This window comes from Myotis lucifugus, unplaced genomic scaffold (genome assembly GCF_000147115.1).
Source record: "Myotis lucifugus unplaced genomic scaffold, Myoluc2.0 scaffold_761, whole genome shotgun sequence".
Lineage (NCBI taxonomy): Eukaryota > Metazoa > Chordata > Mammalia > Chiroptera > Vespertilionidae > Myotis > Myotis lucifugus.
In genome coordinates this window covers 182,668-188,865 of record NW_005871809.1, presented here as the reverse complement: position 1 = coordinate 188,865, position 6,198 = coordinate 182,668, and the positions used below count along the sequence as shown (strand labels likewise).

Genomic DNA, 6,198 nt, shown 5'->3' with positions numbered 1-6,198 from the left:
ATATTTTTATTGATTTCAGAGAGGAAGGGAAAGAGAGAGAGAGAGAGAAACATCAATGATGAGAGAGAATCATTGATCGGCTGCCTCCTGCACGCTCCCTACTAGAGATCAAGCCCATAACCCAGGCATATGCCCTTGACCAAAATTGAACCCGGGACCCTTCAGTCTGCAGGCTGACACTCTACCCACTGGGCTTCTTAGAGGGCGGCCAAGAAACCAAGCCCCATCTTCACTGGAAGGAGGGGCACCAGGGGTTGGTGGTACAGGGCCCATCTGTGCTAGATCCCTGTTCTGTCCATCCCACCCCAGCCCCTCTGGCACCCCAAATGCAGCTGAGGGGGGTGGCTTTCTCATCTGTATCTGACCTGGCACTCCAAATGCAGCCGAGGGGGGCATTCTCATCTGTGTCTGACCTGGCACCCCAAATGCAGCAGAGGGAGGCATTCTCATCTGTGTCTTGTATTGTCATCAATAGAATTCCTATCTCCATTAGTCCTGTAGACAGCCTCGACTGCTCCTGGCACATTTGGGGGTGGGAGATGGAAGGAAGAGGCCATGGCTTCCTCTCTCTAAGAACAGAGAACCACGCTCACATCCCCTCCACCCCCATCCAGGTCAGCCACCCCCCCGCCCCCAGGCTACACACACACACACACACACACACACACGAGAAGCCCCGGCCACCCTGTTAAAGTGGTATCCCTGGCTCGAGGCCTGGTGCTTGCATACAGTTGCTCAATGCTTGTTTCATTGAGATATTCCTTTTCTTTTTGAAATAAGGACATACTTTTGACTCTGAAGAAAAGGGCTCCTTTTTTTTGTTTTTGCTTTTGAAACCCAAAAGGAGGTCTGGTGAAGCTACAGTAAGTAGGCAGCTTGATTTTAGCTTGAGGCTTTCAGGTAATTCACATCGCAAGGGGCTTGATGTTCATTCGTAGTGGGCCGTTGTGGGGCAAAGCACTAACGGGTACATACAAGTCCCAGGCAGGCCTATTGGATCAAGACTCAGCTCTCATCCCCAGAAAGATGCTCTGCTATTTCACCTGCCTCTCAGCAACAGAGCACTGTCCACGGGCCCAGGACGTGCCATCTTTGGGAAGATGTCTCCCCATTTTAGAGATGCTAACATGTGGCTTTGAGTCGATGAAATACAGGTGTTGTTGATCTTGACTTGGTGTTTGATGTCATGTTGGACAAACCAGATTTACACACGTGAAATAAATGTCAAAACCAAGCCTACCCAGCATTGCGGACCACCTGGGTCAGCATAGGTTACACCTGCCACAGGAGCTCAGCAGGGACCACCTGGGTCGGCCTAGGACAGTGATGGCGAACCTTTTGAGCTCGGCGTGCCAGCATTTTGAAAAACCCTAACTTAACTCTGGTGCCATGTCACATATAGAAATTTTTTGATATTTGCAACCATAGTAAAACAAAGACTTATATTTTTTATTTTTTTATATATTTAAATGCCATTTAACAAAGAAAAATCAACAAAAAAATGAGTTCGCGTGTCACCTCTGACACGCGTGTCATAGGTTCGCCATCACTGGCCTAGGAGACACCCGCCATAGCAGCTCTGCGGGAAGGAACGACAGCTGGCGCTGAGCGGGACCGGGGAGGGTTTTAAAAAGAAGGTATCTGGGTCCTGAAGGGTGAAACTCCAGAAGAAAGGAGAGGCCGGGATGTGGCATCATGGCACTTCTCTGAGCTCAGACGAGGAGAGTGAGGCAAGGGTGGGTGGGGGGAACCGGTAGGGGCACCAGGTGGTGAGGAGGCAAATGGGACCCGGCTCACCAACTACTGAGACAAGGATGTGATTACACAGTAAAGGAAGTTGACCTAAAATGGGAAGGACAGAAACCCCAGTGAGCTGTAACATTGTTCAACTCTCTTTGTTCCCTTTGTTCTACATAAAAATGGATAGATAATAGATAGATAGATAGATAGATATAATACCATAGGAAAATATAAAAGACAAAAAAACAAATTAGGAGAAAATAATTAAAACATATACTAGAGAAAATGTGCTATGTTCCTAATATTTAAATGCTGCCAGAAATCAGGGAAGAAAAAGACCAACAAATCCATTTTTTTCCATGGGCAAGAGATATGAACGCAGGTCACAGAAAAAGGAATATAAGTGGCCTTGAATGAACAAAAAGTTGCTCAAACTCGAATACATCTTTAAGAAAGAGATTCTATTTCCCAGTTATCTATAATAATCTATAATAATAAAAGGGTAATATGCTAATTAGGCTGGACGTCCTCTGGATGAAGCTGGGATGGGAGGGAAGCCAGCTCAGGTCCCGGGTGCCAGAGGGAAGCCGGTGCCAGCATCTGGGGGAAGGAAGGTCTACTCTTGCACAAATTTTTGTGCATCGGGCCTCTAGTCAGACTGATAAGAAGCCAAAAGCTTTCAGACACATCCAGTTGGGAGAACTGCATCCTCTCACACTGTCTGTGGGAATGCAAAATGGAACAAGCCATACAAAGAGGGATTTGAGACTGTCCAGCGAACTGACATGATGACCCGGTGATATATAATAAATAATAAAATAAATTCTAGGAATCTATCCCAAAGACACACTATTGACGGGAGGGGGAAGGTCTCCATAACCGCTGTAGCGTGATCTCCAGGACCTACTGGTAGGTGAAAAATGCAAGGTGCAGGCCAATGTGTGCAATAGGCCACCCTCTGTGTAAGGAAGGGGAACAATACACACATATTTTTGGTGATATTAAAAAACAAAGGAAAAATAACCCAAAACTTAATACAGCTATTTCCATTAAGAATAAGCAAAGAGGGCGGAGGCACAGGGAGGAAAGCCAGACCTGTGTGAATGGACCTGGCCGGGAGCTGTTGGAGGTGGTTTCCAGAACACAGCACGCCCGGGGGTAGGGTAGGAGAGCCCTGCCAGGAGTGTGCTGGCGCTAGCTGGCGCTGACCTGTACTAGCTTGAATATTAAATACTCAAGAAGCTTGAGAGCTGGTTGTTAAACGATTGGAAACTGTATACTGGATGCAATCAAGGTGTTCCAGTCTGAGGACTGGCTCGGGTCCAGGAGCTGGGCGAGGGATCAGGACTTTCTACTGGGGTGCTTGCCCTCCCCTTTCTGATCATCATTCAGGCTTGATTTCTGTTTTTGTTTTTTACAGATTTTGAAGAGTATGCAAGGGATGTGTTAGCCTTTCCCAAAAAGGTCATTATTTATAGTGTTGCCAATTTCCTCGGTGTAAATGCTCCCACCCCAGAAGGAAAGACCTTGCAATCAAGACCAATGCACATAGTCCTTCCTCTTCCAGAATTCATACATATAACAATACACCAGAAAAAAGGAATACCCTAGCACAGTGATGGCGAACCTTTTGAGCTCGGCGTGTCAGCATTTTGAAAAACCCTAACTTAACTCTGGTGCCGTGTCACATATAGAAATTTTTTGATATTTGCAACCACAGTAAAACAAAGACTTATATTTTTGATATTTATTTTATATATTTAAATGCCATTTAACAAAGAAAAATCAACAAAAAAATGAGTTCGTGTGTCACCTCTGACACGCGTGTCATAGGTTCGCCATCACTGCCCTAGCATTACAAGGACTATTGAATACAGGGTTCAAGTTCAGATGGATACTGAAGTCCTGAAACATCATTATGGGCTCCCTGTCAAATAGAGACATAGGGAGGGTAGGTAGTAAGTAGAGTCCTAGTGACATCTCTCAGAGTGAATCCATGGGGCTCACAGACCAAGCCAGCAGTCTTTCCTAGGTCCCTGGATGTATAATTAAAATGGACATCCTTGGTAGTTGATCCAATTCCTACCATTCACTACTAGGCTTTGGAGGAGGAGCAGTCATATGGAGGGGGGTGGGGTAGAAGCCTCTGACACTGATCTTCCACCCCACCCCCACCCTGACCCAAGTCAAGATAGATAAATAAAATGTGGTATGTCCATACAACGGAATATTATTCAGCTGTAAAAAGGAGTGAAACACTGACACGTGATGGACCTTGAAAACTTTGTGCTCAGTGAAATAAGCAGACACGAAAGGCCACATCTTGTATGATTCCCTTTCCGTGAAATGAGCAGAATGGGCAAATTCATAGAGAAGGAGAACAGAGTAGTGGTTGGCAGGGGCAGGAAGGGACTGATTAATAGCATAGGATTTTCTTTGTAGTGATGAGAATGTTCTGGAACTAGAGAGTGGTCGTGGTTGCACAGCACCATCACTGTACTAAATGCCGCTGAATTACACATTTTAAAATGGCTGAAGTGGTAAGCTTTATAGCATGTGTTATCATACACGCATGAACAACACGCCTGCTAAGCGTTAGTAAGCGCGAGACCCGGCACTCAGCGGCTCTGGACATGGTCAGCACCGTAAGTCTCGGTTGATCCTACAGGGAACACAGCTCTGTTCTAATCTGAGATATTATCATTATTAATGAGGCCAAGTAGCTTCCCGTGTGCTTTCGGGAATGCGAATGTTTGCATTTTGTATTTGATTGTTGTGTGTCTTCTCCTGGCTTGGTTGTGAGGATTTTTTCATGTTCACACTAACCTTTCATCTATCATGCACGTGGCAAATACCTTCTGGCAGTGTTAGATCTCCAATTCGTATGCCAAAAAGATTCCCTTTAAGTTTTGATTGAAATTACACCAACGGTGGACTGACCGGGAGAGTGGAGGACTGGATAGCCCTGAGTTTTTGCCCTTGACTATCTCAGTCCCCAGTGGACATACGTTGTGTGTTTTCTGTTTTGTTCACGCCCGACCCTCCTCACCGTCCTCGCGGCGCTTTAGGTTTAGGCTGTGACGGCACTGAGCCTCTTTCCCACAGCGTCCCCACACGGCACAGCCGGCGTGACGGCGGCTATCAGTGGCTGTGAGTTCATTTCACACCTCGTCCCTCCGTGAATGTGACGCTAGTGGCAGTCACTCAGCAAAAACTTTCCTCATATTTTTCACAAGTTTTCTGGAGCCAAAAAAAGAACAGATGGGAAAACAGAGTCCTGCAACACACTCACAACTTTAATGAGTAAAACCTAATTATAGAAAAGAAACCAGCACTAATGAGGGTTCTCCTGCAAGCAGTGTAAACACCAACGAGGAAGGGCGGGCGTGGGAGCCTCCTGCTGGGGCCACACACACACACTGGGCGGGTATAAAAGCCCACAGACCAAGCACCTCACACACTCACTCACACTCACACTCACACTCACACCCCCACCTCCCAGTTCACCTCCAGCTCCACCGCCCCACCATGGCCGCATCCACCCTGTCCGTCTGCTCCAGCGACCTGAGCTATGACAGCTGCGCCTGCCTGCCCGGGTCCTGTGACTCTTGCACCGATTCCTCCTGGCAGGTGGACGACTGTCCAGAGAGCTGCTGTGAGCCCTCCTGCTGCGCCCCTAGCTGCTGCCAGTCCACCTGCTGTGTCCCCAGCTGCTGCCAGCCCTCCTGTTGCACCTCCTGTCCCTGCCAGCAGGCCTGCTGTGTGTCTGTCTGCTGCAAGCCCACTTGCTGCACACCCGTCTGTTGCACACCTGTCTGCTGCAAGCCCGTCTGTTGCACACCTGTCTGCTGCAAGCCTGTCTGTTGCACACCTGTCTGCTGCAAGCCCATCTGTTGCACACCTGTCTGCTGCAAGCCCATCTGTTGCACACCTGTCTGCTGCAAGCCCGTCTGTTGCACACCTGTCTGCTGCAAGCCTGTCTGTTGCACACCTGTGTGCTGCAAACCCGTCTGTTGCACACCTGTTTGCTGCAAGCCCGTCTGTTGCACACCTGTCTGCTGCAAGCCCGTCTGTTCTGGGGCCGCCCCCTGTTCAGCCTCCTCCTGCTGCCAGCCCACCCCCTGCACCTCCTCCTGCTGCAGACCCTCCTCCTGCGTGTCCCTCATCTGCCGCCCCGTGTGCAGGCCTGCCTGCTGCGTGCCCGCCTCCTCCTGCTGTGGCCCCGCCTCCTCCTGCCAGCCCAGCTGTTGATGCCTGTCCTCCTGCATGTCCCTGCTCTGCCTCCAGCTCGGCCTGCTGTGTCCCCACCTCGGCCCAGACATCCTGCTGCTGATCCGCTCCATCTTCTGCCTCTGGAGCTGCTGTCCTTGCTCCTGAGCACAGTTCTCCTCTCCCGGGAGCCCCCAGAGCTCTCTGCTGGGGCCAGGCCCTTCCCCTCCCCCCTTCTGCTGCTGCCAG

The 6,198-nt window shown here is 49.2% G+C and overlaps 1 pseudogene; it reads left to right on the top strand.

Annotated features, from left to right (window-relative positions):
- The first annotated feature begins 5,268 nt into the window (after window positions 1-5,268).
- LOC111823944 lies at window positions 5,269-6,117 on the top strand (annotated as a pseudogene).
- The last annotated feature ends 81 nt before the right edge of the window (window positions 6,118-6,198 follow it).